This window comes from Centruroides sculpturatus, unplaced genomic scaffold (genome assembly GCF_000671375.1).
Source record: "Centruroides sculpturatus isolate CEXI.00-Female unplaced genomic scaffold, Cexi_2.0 scaffold18, whole genome shotgun sequence".
Lineage (NCBI taxonomy): Eukaryota > Metazoa > Arthropoda > Arachnida > Scorpiones > Buthidae > Centruroides > Centruroides sculpturatus.
The window spans coordinates 972,502-982,759 of record NW_019384302.1 but is presented as its reverse complement, the minus strand read 5'-3'; the positions used below and the strand labels follow the sequence as shown (position 1 = coordinate 982,759).

At 28.8% G+C, this 10,258-nt stretch overlaps 1 protein-coding gene across 3 annotated transcripts in view; it reads right to left on the bottom strand.

Annotated features, from left to right (window-relative positions):
• Positions 1 to 10,258, bottom strand: part of LOC111615554 (glutamic acid-rich protein-like) — a 103,203-nt gene that overhangs the window by 68,428 nt on the left and 24,517 nt on the right. Inside the window, exon 1 of one of the 3 annotated variants that reach the window (XM_023356991.1) lies at positions 6,353 to 6,684. The exons of the other annotated variants lie outside the window; for them this stretch is intronic. The gene's annotated coding sequence lies outside the window, so the exon portion shown is untranslated. Of the gene's footprint in view, positions 1 to 6,352; positions 6,685 to 10,258 lie in introns of those variants that run through there. 3 annotated transcript variants of the gene reach the window in all.

Genomic DNA, 10,258 nt, shown 5'->3' with positions numbered 1-10,258 from the left:
TTTCTATTTCAGGAATCTAGGTTCACAGTATAAAATTTAAAAGAAAAAAAAATTTTTGGAAAAATTCAATTTATAAATTTATATCCTAATTTTCCAAAGAAATTTTTTATTTTGTATGTTGGCAATCTACTAACTTATAGACAAGAATTTGGACATTTTTATTTCCATAATATATTTTCCATATATGGGATACCAGTCAGATTACCAGGTTTAGGTTTGCAGATCCTTTCACTAAACTTAATATTTTTCAAATTCAGTTGATGAAGTTCCAACAGAGCATATTTTTTATAATAATCAAATTAAGAAACAATTTTTTTTCAGCTTTAATCCAATCAATATGAAGATGCATGCTCTCAAGCAATAAACTATCAATACATTGTAATATTTAGTATTACAACCAATGTGATTCATGCTTCTAAAGCAAAATATCTTTCTGTAATTCTGTAAAAAAAGGGGAAAACTAAAACTCTTCCTATTCATCTATATCTATATCTATATATAAAAATGAACGTGTGTGTCCCTATATTTCACTTTTTAGCCAAAACTACACATCGCACATGAATGGTGTTTGTATGTGGTAGTAGCCCCAAGTCTCCATTCATGCACTATGGTGGTTGCGTCTCGATAGCTATAGGGGTGCGGGAGATATGGGGTTGAAAGTGGTTGACTTCAAAGATGTGTAACAATAGAAGTGTTAACAGTGGAAGTGTTAAGAATGGAAGTGTTGAGTAACAAAGGAAGAGTTAATATAAAGCAGCATGCGCGATTTACAGGCAGTTTTTTTTGTGTTTTTGCGGGTCCATGCAGCTAGATTCTACATTACTTAGAAAAACAGTCTTTTATATATAAAAAAAACTATATTACATACAAATAAAAACCCAGCGAAGCAGGTCCTTGCAGCTAGTAGAATATAAAATTCTACAAATTAATTCTGAAAATATTACAAATAAATAACAGAAATATTTGGTTTAAATTATACAATTACTCATGAACGATGTTAATTTTTCATATTCCTTCCATCGAATTAAGATGTAAAGTAGCTTTCACTTTGTACATATGTATGTAGGTACAGTACATATAATTTTAAAACACAAATTTGGGTTTACCATTTGATAATCTTAATTTGAACACCAGGTTTTCTGCATTTATAAATTCTGCCGTAGTGATTTAGTTTCTAAATCGTTGTATGAAATGATCCTTTACAATCTCAGCATTTCAAATTATCTCTAAGTTTTAAATTCTTGTCAACTGATGAATAAAGAGATAAACAAAGTAAATGAAAAAGTTAAATTTAAAAATATATTAAGTTTAACAGTTGCACCTATTCATTAATAACTATTGTTAAGTATTTAAAAATTTTATTTAATTATTTTTTAATAATGTTTACAAGTTTGTACACACAAAAACAAGAAATGTAATTCATTTATTTTGTTAAATTCCATTAAATGTTCAAATGGAAATATTGGAAAAAAAGTGAATTAACAATACACAATTTATATATTTTTCACCGTGAAAAAATATTTAATTAATTAGTTTTCTAGAATTGTCTCAGTTAAATTTCTAACTCAGAATGAATCAATATCAAGATTAAATTCAATCATTTAAGTTGAATGAACTGAAATAAACATATTCATTCATATGCAATGATATCAACTAAACTCATTAAAATATTCTTTATATGGATTAAAATCAGATTGCTTGCCATTATAACCTGATTCACATTAACAGTAACAAAATTAAAATGAAAAATGATGATTCATCTAGAATTTTTCCATTTTTTAATATATAAAATTTATGACATGAGAAATAAGTTATTAGAGATTATATGTTATAATGCTTATCAAAAATGCATATATCAAATATAGAAACCTTAATATTCACAAATATATTTACCACTTATATCCGAAGTTCTTCAGACATTTACAATATTCAAACAATACAATAATGAGATCGTATAAATAATTTTAATATTAAAACTTTCATTTTATATTTTATTAATTTAAAGTGTTTTAAAACTATTCATTATATATCTCTTGTTTTTGTTACAAAGTTAAAAAAAATTTAAGTGAAATCATTTAAAAGTTAAAAAACTTTCCAAGTGTTTAAATATTTTAAATTTTGAAAAATATTTTCACTGTAAAAATGTAAAATAGTTGTATAGTACAAGAATGAAACAAAACTAATTTTATATTCTGCACACAGATGTCAAATTATATTGAAATCAGTATCAATGACAACCAAATGTCTCTGAAAACAGTTTTCCTGCAAATGGAAATATATATGATTTTATCATATCTAATTTAACGCTATGATATGCAATTTCTTCATGCAATATAAGATTTAAAAATTTTTTCTTGCATAATACAATACTTTCCTCATAAATTTTTGGTTTACAGGTTTAAAAATTTCTTCTTCTAATCTCAATGATTATAAATTTGCTGCTAATTCATATTTTAATCTAAAATGATTGATTATGTATAAATTATTACTTCTATAAACTCTTATTACTTCTTAGAATAAAACTGATAAACAAAACAGAAATATTTTGAAACTTGACGATTCAGAAAGATTTTAAAATATTTAGTGGATGTAAGAGATTGGCATTTTCAATGTACAATTTATAAAATTTTTAAAGGTGAATGATCATCTGGTTTATGTATGACTGAATTACAAAAGTATCTCATTACACTATTAAGAAGCAAGTGATACAAAGATCTTACAAAGTATTACTACTATTGAAGTGGAAAAGGAATTGCACAGGCTATGTGTATTGTGTGAAACAGGATGGCCCAACCTTCTGTCTTACTAGGATGGCCAATTACTTATCTTTGAGAGTTTACTAATATGTGAACACTCCTCAACTCTCCTCTGATTGCTGTCAGATCTCCTGACACCACTTAGTCAAAGGTTGCATACTAAAACACAAAAGTAAACTTGTGTTACCAGGATTTAAGGAGAGTTTAATTAAATTAATATGAGCATTTCATGGTAACATTACGTGATTTGCATGCATTATGTGGGCAGATGATGGACATTCAAACTATCATTTTGGGAGGAACTAAGTGTACTTCCCCCTAAGTCTAAGGAAGTCAAAGACTGATAATTTTTCCATCGAGTTTAAACTTTAAAATATTTTTAAAAATGTTTCTCCTGAATTCCAGATTCTTACATTTGTAATAATTTTTTTGAATCTCTTTAAAACATGTATGAAACATTAAAAAGACACCACTAAGCAACTCTCCGCTGAATTTCTATTTCAGGAATCTAGGTATGTTTATTGTAAGCATTCTTAAAGATTGGGTACATTGCCTGGTAAGTAGCTTTAATATAGATATATAAAGCACACCAATTGGCTTGCTTATCTAGCTGTATTAAAGCTACTTTATCAGGCAATGCACCCATTGCTGTCGAGCAGCACTAAAAGCAGAAGGTAAGCAAACAAAACAAAAGAAAAAAGCATTAATAAAAAGCAAAACAAAATGGCTGCTGACCATGCTGGCCTCTGTGCAAGTCTGTTGGCAAAAATCTGCCCAATTTAGACATCACACATGATTACAAGGTTACACATATTAATCAATTTAGTAGTTGGTATAAAATCAAACTTCTAGCTTTACAAAATTGATGATTTTCAGCATACATAAGTATCATAGGGGAAAAAAACTATCCTTGATTGGGATAATTTTATTTCTGCAGAGCTGAAGATATAAAAGGTAAAGGGAGAATTTCCCCTCATTCCCCTTTAAATCACACTCTAGGTATTGTAATTCATTATTTGAGCAATTAGATATTAAGTTTTTAGTCTTTTAAGGATATCTTTGAATAATTATCTTAAGAAAGCATCAATGTTTTTAAAATTCGTTTTGTTTTAAATTTTAAAACAATTTTAAAAGTAAATAAAATTAAAGATTTAACATTTTTATATTTAAAATATCATTAAATTATTTGAAATTTTTAACATATCAAAATATTAATGTGCTAATAACTGAAGTTTTTAACTATCTAAAGAAGCCTTTAACATAATAAGATGAAACATTATCAAATTCACTAAATGCAATAATTGTTCCATACCACAAGCTAAGGAAACATTAGATTATTGAGTGTTATATTAACATTTAAAAAAACTGATTCAAAGAAATATGTAGTTTCAAGCAAGTATTTGTTATCTTTTATTTATTTTCAATATTACAACGTTCATTTACAAAGTTATAATAATAAAAAAAAAAAAGGAGAAAACTGTAAAAATCTTACTATTCATAGTATATAAAATTCTACAAATTAATTCTGAAAATATTACAAATAAATAACAGAAATACTTGGTTTAAATTATACTATAAATCATAAATGATGTTAATTTTTCAAATTTCTTTCATCAAATTAAGATGTAAAGTAGTATTCACATTGTACAGTACTGTACATATGTATATAGGTACTGTACATTAAAAGGCTGCATTATAAAGGTTTTTGTGTCGATGCTTGAATAATAGGTACAGTACGTATAATTTTAAAATTTTTTAAATAGAAATTGAATTATATTAATCATAATTTAACATGAAATAACAGTTTTATAGTAATAAAATTTATTTTAAAAAATTATTATTTTAAATACTCAAATTTTCTTTAAATTAATAAAAGTTAATTAATTGTACAGTAGACCCCCTATAACACTGTTGATAATTCTGTTTTATATGAATTCCATGTTGTACGAGTCACTTAGATTTTACAATTACTTGTGCCGATTTTACAAATACTGTGAATGGCTCACATATTTGTAAAATCTAAGTGACTCGTACAACATGGAATTCATATAAAATGGAATTATCAACAGTGTTACGGGGGCCTACTGTATATTGCACATCTGTTATGATCTCCTTTAAATAAAAATTTATGAAAGATTATCACTTCTAATGCATTACTATTATTATAAACCCTTTTATATTACAAAAATATGTGAATTTTTTCAAAATTTTAATGTTAATTATTGTATAAATTCCAGATAAGTTTTGTACTTATTGCTATGCTTATTTCAAATGTAAGAGAGAATCATACTGAAACTTCACTCATTACTCTTATATAATTCCACAGCAAAAGTATATTAATAAGAATATACTTGTAAAATTAATAAAAACTTCACAAATATGAAATGGCAAACAAAATTTAAAGAAAACATTTTGAACAATGCCGTATCCTTCAAAAAAATTCAAGAATTTAACAAATTTTTCAAGGAACTTAATATATATTGTTAATATTTTTATTTAAATCATATCATATTCAGCAATAAACAGATGAAAACATGTGCTAACATTTTTAAACAATAAATGTAATTATTAAATTGAATTAGTCAAAATTCTTAAACAAAATTTGATCAATTCTGCATAACAGTAACACACCATCCGACCAAATTAATTCATACGGCACGTAATAGGTACCAGTCGACCCCCCTATAACACTGTTGATTATTCCGTTTTATATGAATTCCATGTTGTACGAATCACTTAGATTTTACAAATACATGAACCGTTCACAGCCCGGCACACGTATTCATAAAATCTAAGTGACTCGTACAACATGGAATTCATATAAAATGGAATAATAAACAGTGTTATAGGGGGGGTCAACTGGGATACGTAAAAGTAAAATAGTACACAATTCATTCTCCAAAATATTTTCATAACCTACACGTACAAAAATACAATTACTTGGGATGTCAAATGCGATATTTATTTCCGACACACCGGCGGGATCAAAGCCACGCTTGCAAAACAAAAATGCCGATACCACAGGTAAGCAATTCGAACGACACAGAACACGTAACAAATGCATCCAGAATAGGATAATTAGAAATCAAGTTAACGGCCAGATTATAAGCCAAACAAAACAAACCCGCCAAAGTTTCGTCCGAAAACGCTCTCCGACGGAGTCGAGGGCGCCGTTTCTCCGGACGGGTCGAACTTCGAGACCAATTTCGTTTCTCCAAAATTGATCGTAAACATCCGCAAGTATTCAACTGTAAAGTTTGGTTCAATTTGTAAACTGTTAATGTGGAAATTGAATATTTGATGTTTTGGATTACTGATTTTTGTATTTTTTATACATTTAAGATACATTTAATACTTAAAAATATGTATAAATGAACATATGGGTGTATAAAACTTAGTTTTTGTAACATGTTAAGTTGTTTTTTTTGTTTTTTTATAGCATTCCTTATATCTTATAATGTAAAATGTGTCACAGTCAGTCGATACTTCGACGTAAAATCTTTAAAATTATTAAATAAAATTGATAATAATTTAAGAAGAAATTACAACGTATAAAAAAAATGTATTAAATAAATTTTGTAAAAATGAAATCTTACCTTAATAAAACCAACAAAGAGGGAATCCGTGGACACAAACGGCACGGTAACATATAAATATCATAATAAAATACAATATTATCAAACATCGACTGGATAAAACACATAATTCTAAAAGAAAAAAATGCTTAAAAAATGTCTAAAATCAACCCTTTACTAAACGTCAGCCACGTAACAACGGGTGTTGCCAAGGTTACTAACCTCTGCCGGCACAGCAGCGCCGCCACTACGGCTTGCCAGTGACGTCACGGCACCCGAGGTCAGGGACGACGGACAGGTGTTGCGCAACCGAAAGCGATTTCTTTTTTTTTATTTTATTTTAAATGCATCGACACCGTCCACTACTTTTATTATTTCTCTTTTATTATTAACCCTTTCCGAAATCTCTCGTATAATTAATTTTCACTCCGGATCTAGGAAATTATCTTGGCATCTGAATGAAAAAAAAAACACTAAACTTTTGCCAAACATCCCTCCCTTCGAGGTGAAAATCTCGTCCGGGGACTAAAAATATTCTAGTTTTTATTCGATTATATTAAACTTTCTTCCGTTTTATAACATTTAGAACCGAGAGATTTCCCATATCGAACAAGCCACGTATTTAATTTAACGATAATGTCCGTTCTTAAGGGTCGGTCACGTGACCGCGCCTGGTCAGTGATCCCGCAGCCGTTTAAGATCCCCGTCACGTGACCGACGTCTATCCGGTCAATCCACATCCAAATTGGTCAGGTGACCACCGATTTTCAATTTTTCTTTCGTTCTTTTTTTTATTATTATTATTGTTATTTTTTCGATGTTCCGATATAGAGAAGGATGTTATAAATAATTCATATGGCAGCAAACTGTCGATAAAGTGAATTATCACCAAAAAAAAAAAAATATTTTCATTTTTGTACAAAATAGAAGCAAAAAAATAAAAATATTCTCGGAAAAGAAAAAGGTTTATTTATTTATTTCTCAACGTTCTTCGAGTTTTTATATTTTGGAAGAAGTTTAGTATTCACTTCCTGTGCCAATAATCTACCAATCATTTCGCTGATTACAAATATTCAAATGATGTCATTATCCTAGCGACGCGAACGGTCGCGACGTCGCGCGCGCCGATAATGATCTTAATTTAAAAAATTCAAAAAAGGTATGGAAAATTTCGTTAAATTCACTACTTATATTTCTAAAAATTGGTAAATTTTTAACTCAAATAAGAAAACTTTTTACGAATTACATAATCAAAAATTTTTCACGCTTTATTTTGTATACGTCGCGTACTGTACGTTAGCCATTAGATAAAGTATGTAAGCGTTTTATTTGCTAATTGTATTTTATAATGGTTTTCTAATCAAAGAGTTATAAAATCGATAAGATTATTAATACTTAAACCGCCTAAATATCGAGTTATAATTATCTTAGACTTATATTTAACGTAGCTACGCTCCACGCGAAGCGACGCGGCGCGTAGTTACACTATTATAACGCGCGAGATCACGTGGTTTACAGATAAAGTCATTGTCTGCGTACCACGTGATTTCACGACGATTTTGACCTAGGTAAACATTATATAAATATATTGTCTTCTATTTTGTTCGAAAAAACATTTATTTACGGAGTAAACAATAACAATAAACCGATTTAGAGGTAGAATAAATACTCTAACCCCAAAAAAACAACTTAAATTTATATAAGTTCGGAATATATACATACGAATATGCATATAAATTAAGTATAAGATTTCTTTATTTGTAATAAACTCTTAAAATAGGAAAATACAAAGTTATTAAACCTGAAACACTTGTAAAACATAGTCGATTATTTTTAAAAGTCATTTGCATACAGACTGTGTGGCATGTCGTAACCATTTAAGTACTTATAAAGATAGGAACTTATTATTATTTATATTATAAATTAGAAAAATAAACAAAATCGAGTAAAACAAACATAAAATCGGCAATAAAACGGTAAGTATAGGCTACATGAGTGCAATTAATTGATTACATAAATCACACGCTCCTTTTTTTTTTGTCCTTATCTCTCGTCGTCGATTCTCATTTTGATATATTTTTTTCTGACAACTTTTCTTTCTAAATTTATAAAATGTTTTTTTTTTTAATTAGATCGGATAGGAAATCGTTGAGACAAGTCTAAGACACCGCACTATTATTACTGGAAGTAAAGTTACTTATTGTGTCATTAAGATGTAGTTTCAATGTATACACTTCGTTACGTGTATTTAAATTATCGCTAAAAACAGAATCGGTAGCCTTTACTCTTAAATTATATAAGATAGTGAGTCCCCATATGGTACCGTGGATTCAACCAAACGGTACCTTTCGATTCCGAATCAGCTGTTCGATCAGTTGTTTCTAAACAGTTGAAGTCGGATCGTCATCCGAAACAAAACCGTCCTATAATTATCTTAAGGTAAGTGACACTTCGTATCATTACCTTTTGTTAATATTGAAGTTGATGTAATAATTGAATATTGTAGGTTTATTAGTCTATTTTAACATACAACTATTGTTTTTATAGTGTTTTAGTTGCACCTCATCACAGTAGTAGTGTGTATAGGATATATTGATGAACAGGAGGGCTGTAAATTATTAAGAAAACGTATTTTTATTATTAGGATCTATTATTATTGTTGTTGTTGTTATTAATAATTTTAAATATCAAAATCAATATCAATTATTGAACCTTCTATTTCAGAAGATTCCTGTTATTCCGAAGAGAGTTAAGTGAGAAGATCTAAACCTGGAGATTGGTCTTGAAGAAGGTTTGAATTTTAATTCATAGCATTAACTAAAGCACTAGTTTGTCTTTGATTGAATAAAAAAGATTTTTGTCACTTCCACGCATTTGTTTTTCATGGGCTTTATTAGGAACACTGTGTTCCCAATACGGCCCGCTTGTCACTTTTCACTTTTACATGACAGTCATGGGAACTAGGTATGTTTTTTAGTTGCCCAATTAGCCTCTCTAGGTGATATATTAGTCACTTGGAAAGAAATTTGAGTTGGTCAAAATATAATTGGGTCCAATTGGGCCCCTATCTTACTGAGCTGTAACCTTGCAATGTCAACTTCAACAACCAAAAAAAAAAGAAGATCCATTCGAAATTGCAGCAGAAATTATAATAATTAAGTAACATTAAAGTCTTTATAGCAAGTTGCGATTTTAGGTATGGGCAAATTAAGCTTTTGCTCAGAAACTGGAGTCCAGACACGCACAAATATACGCTAGTCTATACTCAGATTTAGTTCAATGTGAATAATTAATAAACTCGAAAATATATAAAGGTTATTCTGAACATTTTAATCATTATTAAGCATCTTGCTTATCTTCTTAAAAAATTAACAAGAGAAATAAAATCGTAGAAAGGAAAGAGGCGGTGAGAGTTATTGGTTCTTTAACAAGCGACAACTACTTTATAACAATAAACAAGCATTCGTGTTTATTAAGGCGAATCAATGATAGCCTTACTAACCTAATTATTAAACAATAAAAAAATCGGTTATAGTCATTATAATTGTTTATAATTCAGTTTTCTATTTCTGAATGCTCTAATAGATCTTAATAGCTACGTAAATATTTGAAGTATAAAGCAATAATTACCTTTAACGACTGTAATTTCAGTCATTACTTCATTGTACAATATACATAAAATGCAATTGGATCAAATTAGTATTAAGTTTACGATGCGTTAATCTTACGATTATTTAACTAGAGAGGCCAACGCGAATTTCGAGTCGACCCCCCTATAACACTGTTGATAATTCCGTTTTATATGAATTCCATGTTGTACGAGTCACTTAGATTTTACAAATACGTGTGTGAGCCATTCACAGCTCGGTACACGTATTTGTAAAATCTAAGTGACTCGTACAACATGGAATTCATATAAAACGGAAT